This window comes from Solanum lycopersicum, chromosome 1 (assembly GCF_036512215.1).
Source record: "Solanum lycopersicum chromosome 1, SLM_r2.1".
NCBI classification, from domain to species: Eukaryota; Viridiplantae; Streptophyta; class Magnoliopsida; order Solanales; family Solanaceae; genus Solanum; species Solanum lycopersicum.
Window position 1 is genome coordinate 72,345,947 of NC_090800.1, and position 13,336 is coordinate 72,359,282.

Genomic DNA, 13,336 nt, shown 5'->3' on the forward strand with positions numbered 1-13,336 from the left:
CCAAGGTGTCACCCAAGATGACCAATGAATTTTCTTTTTTATTTTTGTTTTAAGAACAATCAGATTAATTGAATGATTCATTTGCCCTTTTAGATGACCCATTTATTTTATTCATTGATTGAATATAACTATATGGGTCATCTGAAAATAATAGGCCCAAATGTGATTTAGATGACCCATTTTTTTTATTCATTGTTTGAATAATAGTTAATGGGTCATCTGAAAATAAAAAGACCCAAATATCATGTAGATGACCCATATTCATTGTTTGAATAATAGTTGATGTGTCATCTGAAATAATCTAAAATAGGCTCAAATGTTGACTCATTTCATCAAGACCCAAACAAATTGACCCACTAACACAAAATCTAAACATATAAACAATTTTAAAGATCAAACACAACAAAATAAAGCAGAAAAAGAAAGTAAAAAAAAAATAATAAACATAAAACTAAATAAAAATAAATAAATAATAATAATACTTCAAGCAACAATACCAACATGATAAACTTAAAGAACATTAATAACATAAATCCGACATCAAACGACTTATATGGTCAAACGAAAAAAGATAATGATGAATTTGGATAAAGATTGAGAGGGGGGGGGGAGATTGACATAACTTCTGGGTAAATGAAGGTCACCAGAAAACTTTGCCGGAAATTTTTTTGACGGATTTTGAACTTAAAATTTATATCAAAAGATAGCCCTTGAAGAACTCTACACATTTATGTAAAGGGTTTGGGATGGAATGTCTAAGGAAAAAAGTAAAATTCATATTTGATTTTCCTTAGATCTATAGAGTTTGGCTATAGATATGGATGAAAGGCTTGTAGATTTAGGTATAGGAGGGTGAAAGGAAAAGATGATAAGATTTTAAAGATTTTTTCGGCCAAAAAGTGGTGGCCACCGGACGGTAGTGGCGGCAATGGTGGCTGGCCGGCGGCATGGTAGTAAGGGGAAGAAGAAAAATAAAAAATCTAAAATAAAAAAAATGTTAAATTTTTGGAGTTTTGTATTTTTGTTTGGGTCCAATAATAGCCCTTGGATCAAAATATCATGAATGGTTGAGATTCAATCTTGACCATTTCTATTGACCGGGTCAAAATCAATTGGGCCATCAAAATTGATCTAACCCAATTTAAACAAAATTGGGTCATTTGAGACAATAAAATAATAAAAACAAATATCCAAAATAAAAATAAAAAAATTCCTTACTAAAATATTATAGGAGTAAAATAAACACGTCAAAAATTAGGTGTTCACAATAACTCTATTTGGGTTGTTGTTGATAGGCTGACCAAGTCTGCCCACTTCATTCCGGTTCGGATGAAGTATACGGCAGAAAAGTTAGCCGAGCTATATATCAGTCAGATTGTGCGACTATACAGAGTTCCTGTTCTATCATATCAGATCGAGGTTCATTATTTACTTCTCACTTCTGGAAGGCATTACAACATGGTCTGGGTACTTAGTTAATTATGAGTACAACCTTTCACCCTCAGACAGATGGTCAGTCTAAGTGGACAATTCAGGTGTTGGAAGATATGCTCCGAGTGTGTGTGATCAATTTCGGAGATAGATCGAATCGACATTTATCCTTAGCGGAGTTTGCCTATCATGACAGTTATCACTCTAGTATCCAGATGGCCCCATTTAAGGCGTTGTATGGAAGACGGTGTAGGTCTCTGATTGGTTGGTTTGATTCGACAGAGATGGACTCTTTTGATACAGACTTGCTTAGAGATGCTATGGAGCAAGTCCGTATGATTCATTTAGATTATTGACAGCTCAAAGTCGACAAAAGATTTATGCAGACCAAAGGGTTTGAGACTTAGTGTTTATGGAGGGTGATCATGTTTGGCTCCGAGTATCATCCATGAAGTGTGTGATGAGGTTCGGAAAGAAGGAAAAGCTTAGCTCTAGATTCATTGGACCTTTTGAGATTTTGAGCCGAGTGGGAGAGGTGACCTATAAGTTGGCATTGCCACCTAGTTTGTCGGCAGTTCATTGTTTTCCTTGTCTCTATGCTTCGGAAGTATATTCCGAATGAATCTAATGTGATTTCACTCGATTCTGTGGAGCTGAGTCCAGACTTGATATATGAGGGGAGCCTATAGCTATATTGGCTAGGCAAGTCCGAAAGCTTAGGACCAAGGAGCTTGTTTCAGTGAAGATGCAGTGCAAGCACCGTTCAGTAGGGGAAGCAACTTGGGAGACAGAGTTTGACATGCGTGCCAAGTATCCTCAACTTTTCGAAGCTCCAGGTACTTTCTTTTACTTTATGTTCGATGACGAACATGATTTTTAGTAGTGGATAATGTAATGATCCGAAAGCCTTTTTTTATTTCAAAATTTAAATTATTTGTGTAACCGAAATTATTTAATTGAAGAATAATTGTAGATAATTGAATTAATTCATAATTACTAGGATAAATTGTCCATTTATTTAAAACTCTATACTATTAGGGTCAGGTATTCAAAGAATAAGTTAGTGGGCTTAATTAGTTTTAATAACTATTAATTTAGAAAAGATAAAGAGAGTGTGCGATTGTTGATAGAAAATAAGGAGAAACGGAACAAAAATTGACCGGTGGCGGCGTCGATCACGAGTGCAGTTATGTGCTTTTGATAAATGAAAATTTTGGATGGATTACCTGCGTGAATCACAATACTATAATTATATATATAGGAATGTTAGTATATTATGAGTAGAAAGAGAAAAGAGACTTAATTACCTATATTAGAATTATTAGTTATTTTTTTTGTAACTATGTGATTGTTGTTAAAAGAAAAATTAATCATGGGTAATGATTGTCTGGAAATATGAACCAATGTAAATGGAAAATATTGTAGATAATTATTATTATTATTATTATTGATTTGTAATTGCCACATTACTAAATTGAAAATTTAATGATTTGTTTATTATTAATGTTATGTGTATTGTTGGATCATTGGGAAAAGAGAAAAAAAACAAATGTTTATCATAAATGGATTGAAAGGATAAAGGCTCCTGCGTGGGTCCCTGGAAATTTTTATTGATTGATGTGCATGTGTGGATAGAAATTAGATAATTAGGAAGAGTAGATCTGGTGGGTGCAAATAATTTTTTTGGAATTTTGAGGTTGTGTTAGTTCCGTGAATGATTAGTTATTTGGTAAATTTTTTATTATTATCACATTATGAGTAAAGTTTGGGTATGTAGAATAGGTGGTTAAATATTATATCTATTGACTCATACAAATTCGAATTATGATATTGAAAAAAAATTGAGACATAATCATAAGCTTGAAACTTAGGAACCTGATTATAAATTTGGGTGAATTTTTAAGGTTAAAATTAAACACATAAAAGTGTGAGTGTTGTTAGTTCTGAACCTTATTGTGAATATATACTTGAATAGATTCCATTGGTTCGGAAGCTCAACGGAAAGGGAAGGATCAAGTCCAAGAGTAATTATTCGATTGACTAAGGCAAGTGAATTTCTAAACTCCTGTTAAGCGTATGAAATTCGTGTATTTCCTTGTGTAGTGTTGATAATGATTTGGAGACTTGTAGCTTATTTGTTGGTATCATATTCCTTGTTGCAAATTGTGTTTTGTTATCAAAATGGCTATCTCCTCATTTTTATTTGAGCATGTAATTCACACTGCATCTGAAACATGGTTGTGATAAGAGGATGTACCATTTCGAGGGTCGTACCGCGATGGATATTATATTTCGAGGGATGTATCGCACGCCACAACGGTTACTATTATCAAGGATCGTGTCATGCCCCGCAATAGATGCATGGACATATATGTCCCCCATGGATCCCAGACTGAGAGACAACGGGTGTGTATCGTTAGGGAAGACATGCATCACTATACTTGATATTGCATCTCATAGCATTAGACATTTTCATTATTGATGAACTTGAATACGTGTTTTGCTGATCTTCTTAGTTTTTCTCTGTGAAAATTATGACTGTTGAATATTGAGTTGTTATTGAGAATATGTAAACTAATAGAGTGTGGTTATTGAGTTGTGTGTTTGGTAAACTGTGAGCTGTTTGTAGTGTGGAGGTTCAGATAGGGTGTAAGGAGTACCCGTATTTTGTTCCCTTAACTTATGCTTAGAGGTTTGCTTGTTGGGTACCGCATGGTTTGATATTCACCCCTTGTTTTTATAAATTTTTGTAGGTTACGAGCCCGGATTTTCGTGATACCTTCCATTCTCTTTGTTTTCGAGGCATCTTGTGGAGGATTGTGAGGTAGTTGCTTATCATTTCAGCGAACTTTCCTACTCCAGTTTATGACTTTGTTTTTACTTGAAAGACAACTTCATGTTAGCCTCGTATTTTCTTTCAATTTTAGTATTTACATTATAGGCTTGTGCACGACTACCAGGTCTTAGGAATTGAACTAAGTTTAATTGTTTCTGTATTAGTAATCGTTATTAGACTTTTGTTTTATTTCTACATTTTATCAAAATTATTGAGTTAAACTGACTTGTCTTGGTGGGATAAGACGAGTGTCATCACGCACATTTTTAGGTTGTGACAGAACAAATAATCAATCTTGATCCGTTGGTTTGGCGCATGACATGTGCGATCAAACAATCCACGTGAACTATAGTTGCATCATAAGAATTCAACTAAAAATTCATATTTATTCTTTTCATATTTTTAGTTCTAGTTGTAATTCTTTAATGACATGTCATGCCAACTAGGTGAGTGTATTTACGATTAAGATCTGAGTGAAGTAATTTGATGACGTCGTTCAATACATGAATAACAATTATTAATTGGGAGAAAAATTCTTATAAATAGTTATTAACTAGGTAAGTGTATAATTTATATTAAAAAATACATATATAGATACGCTACATTGATTTTGCATAAAATTTAAACTTGAGGTAATAATATATATTTTACATTTATTTACAATTCTATGTATGAAACATTATATTGGTGCAATAGTTAATTGTGCAATTTCATTACTAGTTCATTCCTACGAAGCTTGTTTCACATTTATCAACGTTTTCTCTTATGTATTTAATACTAATAGGTGAACTTAAAATAGTAAGTGCATAACATTTTATTATATTATATAATTTTTAATTTCTATAGTAATATTTCAGAGGAAAATTTTAATTAATTAGTATAACGTTTCTAAGGATTTGAAAGCTCAAATTGAAATTATAATTATATAGATAATTAATTAGTATAGTAGCCAAGATTTAATTAAGTTGTTACTTGTTTTTTTTTAATTATCTCAGTTGACCCTATTGCTAGTGAAGTTTCTAAATAATACTCAATTCCAAATAATAAATAAAACACTAGTGACATTGATGAAGTTCCCAAATAACAATCAATCCCAAATATTAAATAGAACACTTAATGACATTGATATCTTTATAAAATTACCTAATATGCATTTATTTCTAGCCATTAAGAAAACTATTATTGGCCACATAAAAGTAATATGTCAAAATTGGCTAAACAAAACTATTGGTGTCACGAAAATTAAAATATCAAAATTGTGAGGAAAACTGATAAAATGGTCTCTTTTCTTTTATACTACTAGGTTTTTTTTTGTACTACTAGGTTTAATTAATCCTTTAGGTATCATTTGAGTAATTTTAATCATTTAAAAAAGTTACACTCAAATAATATGAAGGTAAGAAGACCGTTTCGAATAGACCTTTGACTCAAGTTGAGAATGACAAAATCACTTTTTTTTTTTTAAAAAAAAAAGTGAAAGGCCATATAAAATAAAATGGAGAAAATTGCACTAGCAATAATCAATTATATAATAATCAAATCAAATTAGACAATAACAATAATAAAATCAAATTAGACTATAACAATGTTAAAAACAGATGACACCAAGTAAATATAGAGGTTGTGTTGCCTTAAATATTTGCTTTAGTTCTAGTAAAATATAAGTCATACAACTATTTAAAATGTTATTTACTAAAACAATATAAAATATGAGATAAAGGATGATTGTCCGTAATTGTCGAAACATTATCATTGAGATGATGATCTTTATGTGTACTATTCATAGTATACTAAATCATAAAATTGTCAATTTAATTTCTTAATTTCTGATATTGTATATAATATTTTTGAGAAAAAATTGGTGTAGTGATTTAGCTATTGTTATTCCAACTTTGAATAGATCTATGACCACTTAATTATGATATTATGATCGAAAGATGAATTTTTAGTAGTTTTGATTTTTGTGCTACTAGAATGAATGTTTTGTAATTTTTATGTTGGAAAATTTAACTATGTTAGTAAAAAGACATCATATATTGTACTATAGTACTGCTCCTTCCATAGAAAGTCAGATGTCATTTTCATTTTTTTGGTTTTGGTAGCATTTGGACAATTTCTTAGAGAGCTCGTGAGTTTTATAAATTTACAAATTCAGTTTATATCATGTCTCGAATTATTTCAAAATGAATTTTGGGAGAATTTGAAAATCCTTTATAATTGTGCTATACTAGCTTTAAAATCAACAATAGAGGAGTCGAATAAAATGAGCCCAAGTTATTAAATGAAATAGCTATAAAAAACACATAGTAAATTCGCTCGAACTTATATACGTAAAGAAGGAGTTGAACACACTGAAAAAAAGTCATTTAATGAAAGATGCCACAAAGCGACAATAGTAATTACCTAATTGATCTTCTTTCTGTGTTAATAAGATTCAATATTTAATATATACATAAAATAAATTTTAACCATACATATACTTTGTATTTTTATTTTTTTATCCTCTTTTTAGATTTATAGCCATAAAACAAGGTACAGAAACAAGATATTTGACTTTCATATTGATTCGTCACCTAGCTCTTTATGCACGATCTTAAATAGATTATCTAAGAGTGTCAATTAGGCCGAGTCGTTCCAAGATCGAATCGAATCCGGTAATAGCTCCGATGAACCAACCCAAGACTTGTGGATCGTGACGTGTCAGTTCGCCTTGAAGATCTAGAAATGACCGAGCACAAACCTCAATCGATAACCCGAATCAATTGAACTAATTCTATTTGAAATTTGATAGTACCAGATTAACCAATCCATCGTAATTGTTTAGTCTAAAATTTAAATTATATTTAATATTCAAGAAGTGATTTAAAAAATTCCTTTAAAAAATTTATAAGAAAATAGTTCTTAGTTGAAACCGAACCAATATGACCCGGAATTGCACAAGATACATCAAACCCAATAAGACTCGAATTTGTAAGACCCGATAACCCCAACTCGTTATCCAACCCAGACACAGAGCGATGACATTCCATATTTAGTGAATCAGTCGAATGCCACCCTTAAATTAATATACCATTATTTTGGTAAATAAAAGTATTTAGAAACAAATAAGATTAAGAAAATTGGATATTGATTTTTTTTTTAGAACAATGGAGAAAGACGTGTTTTTTAGAACATGATGAAAGAAGAAGAAAGTAATGAAAGTTGGTTTATTTTGCTAAATTGTAATTGAAGAGACTTTTAAGCATTTCTTCCTTTTTAAAAATAATTATTTCCCCTCAATTCCTCCATCTATTATATAAAAATTGTATTCTTTAAATAAAAACAAATAATAAAAACATCAATAATATACATAACAAACTTAAATTTTGACACTTTTACTAAATATTGAAAGTATTGTTAATGAACCCTCTTAATGTAAAAATTGCATTCTTTAAATAAAAACATAAATAAGATGCATAACAAACTTAAATTTTGACATTTTTACTAAATATTAAAAGTAGTGTTAATGAGCCCTTTTAAATGTTAAAATATTGACATTATGAAATTTTTTCCAAACTTTTATATACAGTGTGAAAGAGAGAGGATGAACGATTGTGAGTGTTGGGTAGTGGGGTGCAGTGGACGATGGTAGTGGAGTGGTGGTGTGAGGCGTGGGTGTGATGGGCACCGTGTAAAATCTGATAGGCGTGTGTGGAGGGGGCTTTGATTGGGCTGGATATTGGGGTGATTGGATTGTAACGATAAAAGAGGAAGTATAATCAATCTAAATCCCTAAAAACAAGTAACTGATAAATTCGTTTTCAAAAAGGGAATTAATTAACTATAAATAATTAATAATATAAAAATTTACAGAGATTAAACATCTTTAAAGTTTAATTGTAATTAATTTTTCAACAAATTTAAATTTAAGTAATATGTTATAACACGTAAATAAATTGTTATAAGAATTTTTAAAAAAAGTATATTTATAACCCGCAATATATATAGTCCCCTAAATGTGTATATGGTGTGATTTTCCTTTTACATTTGAAGGCTATTACATTTTATTTTGGAAGTCTTCTAATTTATAAAAGTTTTGATAGGGGTTTTTTTGTAATTCTTTTAAATGGTATGAAACTTTAGAGATTATGATATCTTAATTTGTGTAATTTCTTAATTTTTGTGTAATTTACATAAATCTCATATGTTAAAAGTTAATTATATTATTTTTCTACTATTTTTCATAACAAAATCTTTTAAAATTTATGAATTTTGAATATATCACTGGACCTCCATACATCAAAAGACATCCGGACACATAGGGGAGGATTTACTTGATCGAGCTGAAGTGAAAATTTAAAAATAATGAGATTCAAACCTTGGTACAACAACACTAAAAGAGTCTTAAGTACCCACTCAAGATCCATTGGGCCAACTAAATCATTTATTCATTAGGTGCTCTATATTAATTTTATACAAAAGTCTATCACTTTCTACATAGATATATACATATTCCGTAACGAAGTTAATGGGTGCTCAAGCACCCGGCGGCCACCATGTGGGTCCGCTCCTAGGGATATATCAAGGAGGGGAGAGATATATACGGGAGAGATAGAGATGTATTAACCAGAAGGGAGTGATATATTCAATAGGAAATTTTTGAATCTTTTTAAATAATAAAAAATTATAATAAAATAAAATATGTTTTTGAGTAACGTTTCCATATAGTTAATTATTACTAGTGCTACAAACTTCGTTACAGATGAAAATATTGAACAAGGTTCGTGTTGACTCAATTTAAAAAGTGTATGAGTAGAAAATCAACAGTAATATTAAAAAAATTAACAGTCAACTTGATGTACAAAATATATATGATGGAGAAAAAGAGCAGAGAGAGTGAATTATTTAAAATATCATTAGTCAATCAAACGACACGCTTACTCCAAATAAATTCGACAGAACTAGATAGCATTATTAAAAAATAATTAGGTCGTGCATTGCGCAAATTAATACATAAAATTGGATTCGCTAATAATCGTGGATCAATATTAAACACTAATTTGATACCTAGCAAGAAAAGAAAAATACTTTTTTCTATTTTTCTTTCTAAAATAAGAGTAATGGGACGTGTCAACTTTTTAGAAAGTTTTTTTTAAAAAAAAATTAAGAAAAGCATGAGAATCTGAAAAATATTAGGACCTCTACACTATGCTCAAATATCAAATTTGTGTCACTGTTAGAATTGCATGCGGCGAAAAATACTAAAAATGATATTTTTGTATACTGTAACACACACATTTATATTCTCTCTTATTATTATTGATTTGATAAAAGAAAGCAGATTCAAGATAGAAAAATTTTATTAATTTTAAATTTTAGGACAGAAGAGAAAAAATATGGCAAAACATGCTTACTTAAAAAAAAAAGAGAAACTTTTGTTGATAGTGGGGTTCAAATCGACAACACTAGTGTGAAAAATATTTTCATCACTCATTCCTTAGCACTAAGGTGTAGTCAATTTTATTAAGGGGTTCACATATCTTTTAAACACAAATTTATGATCTACAAAAAGATTGATAGATTCGTTTGAATCCAAAAAATCCTCACCTAGCTCTACCATGCTAATATATATGTCTAGGTGGTGTTACAAGTGTGTAATAACTTTTGTAGTGTTTGATTTCTTCTTTTTGTCATTTTATCATCATGCATTCTGATAAGACGAATACACTAAAGTTAAAATAGATTCTTTGCAATACATACAAGTGGTTGAGACACCTCAAAATTTGCCTAAACAACGTGGTAGTTTCTTTTTGAAATTGAGTTTGATCATGTGTATGTTCTTCATGATAAGTATTTTATCATCATCACTTTTCTTTTATCTTCTTTCAAAAGTAATGTTGAGAAATAAATTTTTACAACGAGCTAATATTCTTGACAATACGTAGCCAACAGTGCTCTAATACTATAATTTCAAAAAAAAATTTGGTAAACGACTGTCTTATCTGAAAGCTTAAGCTATAATCGTGAATACACTACTTTAATTATTTAATTTTATTTTCAAACACCACATTAGAACGAAAAATTCATAGATCTGATGAAAAGAATTTCTAATTCATAACGTCTAAATTATAGATTTACCACAATAACAATAGCTAATTTGATATATATATATATATATATATATATATCTTATATTTAATTTAAGATCATATAAGTCGAATAAAAGATAAAATTTTGTAAGATTAGGCTTTTAATTTCATATCAAAGTTAATTAGGATCTATTCTAAAACTGGAAGGTATATAAGAAAATATCAAAGTTAGGAATATTAAAAGAGAAGTAAAATGCTGAATAATAATTAGTGAGAATATAATGTAATTTTTGATTTGAGAGAATAAAAGAACAATAATATTTCAAGAACCTCAAATTCTTTTATTAGCCTGAACTATTATTATATTATATTATATTATATTATATTATATTATATTATATTATATTATATTATACTATATTATATAGTTTTATATTCATGTACACATATGTGCTGTCGCCGAAATCCTATCTTTTGTAGATTCCTAATTAAAGTTAATGAATTCATTCTTCCACTCAAATCACCCACTTTCTTAGACAAGATTTTGAGTACTAAGATCCTGTTTGGATTAAAATAATTTTTATAATATTTGAGTAAAAAAAGTATACTTTTTAATTATTTATGTTTAAGTTTAAAAACTAAATAATTAAAAACGATAATGAATTATAAGCGTATCCAAATAATAGGGTGACACAAGATATTGTGTACTTTTTTAACAATCAATATGGGACAAATATCTTCTCTAACACCATTTTTGCAAAATTAATTAGTATATATATCTATATATATATTTGAATAAATTGTCTAATTATTCAGCATTTCTAACATCTATCCTACATATTTACAAGAGATACATTAATAAATCATATCTAAGAGTGTGTTTGGTATGAAGGAAAACATTTTCTGGAAAATGTTTTCCAATTTTCTCATATTTGGTTGGGGCAAAAGTTTTGGAAAATGTTTTCCAAATCAACTCATTTTCCTCAAAATTAAGGAAAATGACTTCCGTTCAAAAATTAAGGAAAACATTTTCCAAAGCTCTCATCCAATTTCAAATTACATTTTTTGGAGGAAAAACATTAATTTAAAAAAAAAATATTTTCAATTTTTATTTTTTCACCCGATCATTGACCAACCTCCCCCCTCCCCCAACACCACCCCCTCCCCAAAAAATTAATTTTGCTTTTTAAAAATATTTTCAACTCCAAAATTTTATTTTTAAACTCCTACCTCCCCCCCCCTCCCGGCCAGCCCCCCTACCCACCCTACCAACCCCCTCACCCTCACCCCCAACCCTTCAAAAAATAAATTTTGTTTTTTAAAAATACTATCAACTTCAAAATTTTGTTTTTTCACTCCTACCCCCCCCCCCCCCAACTACCCCCACCCTCTATTACCACCACCCAAAAAAAATTGTTTTTAAAAAATATTTTCAATTTCATAAATTATTTTGTATTCTAGTAAAAATAAAAGATGTTCCTCAAAAATATTTTTCATTCATAAATCAAACACTAAAAATCATTTTCAAAAAATGTTTTCTACTCACCAACCAAACATGAGAAAATAAGTCCAAAATCTACTTGTTTTCCAGGAAAACATTTTCTAGGAAAACATTTTCCATGGAAAACATTTTCCTTCGTACCAAACACACCCTAACTGTATAAAATTATACCATAGAATTAAATGTTATCCTCCCATTACACAAATATGTTCTAAAGAATAAAAATCTAATCTATCATTACTAAAAATATACTCTATTGTCAACCACACCTCTATATTTGAACATGAGGTATAATATGAGGATTGGAGCATAATATATACCTAAAACCGATAAATTAATTATCCTTATGTGAAAATGACAACTATATAATTCACTATATATTTGTATATGCTTAACAATGAGATCACTACTCCCAACTTTATAACTTTGACATGTTATTAATTTTTAAACTAGAAACGAGTAAATAATCAATGTTCTCACAAAATGGGAAGATTAAGGATTTTAGGACCTAGAGTCTTTAACTTATTAGAGTGATTTAGGAATTTCCGGCACTTAGTCGAGTTTAAATTTTTTCTATCTATTAAGTATTTGCATAAAATTAAGTGAGGATCAACTTCAATCGATCATATATCAAGGGGCGGACTAAGAGGTTAAACAACCGGCAAAAAATTATGTTATTCATTTAAGGTACTTTAAAGAATTTTATGTTTATATATTGATTTTGAACCTCTTAAATGTAAGGCACACAACTTTTTTTCGAACCCCCTTAATGAAAATCATAGATCCACCACTGATTCATATCTCTCATAATATGAAAAGTTATATACTTCATTACCCACCAAATTATGATCTTTGAGTCTTCTTTCCAACTCATCAAATTGTTTGTCTAATTATTTTTTCAGGAGTGCCAAAACAGTTTGATTTTTATTTGTAAAAAAAAAAAGAATGCAAGAATTAAATAATAAAATTATCTTACAATATTTGGAAAATTTCAAGGCTATAACATGCTTAAGATTTCATATATTACATCTCATGTAATGAATTAACTATGATTATCAAATTACTGATTTACATGGTTGATTTATGATCATGATTTCTTGGCTTCTAATTGCCTACTCCAGTACTATCTTACTGAATCATTGAGTGGAAATAGACAAACTCAATTGGCGAATATTTATATTTCATCATATTTAGTAATCAAGATTGGTATTCGTTTGGGTGTCAATCCTAAACACGAATCTGAACAAGTGATATGCAAGACCCATCGAGTTTTTTGTATTCTTTGGTCTATCTATCTCTTCATTTCCCAAGTCCAAGATTAGAAAATATATTAATCTCTATGGTGATCAAATAGGAAATACTAAAACAAAAATACAAAAATAATTTAAGAGATAATGAACATTAATTCAAAACAATTAATGATCAAGAATTACCCGTAGCCGCAACCCCATAACAAGGGTCTATAGCTACTAATATCTAAGAAAAGAGAAAAACTACAGA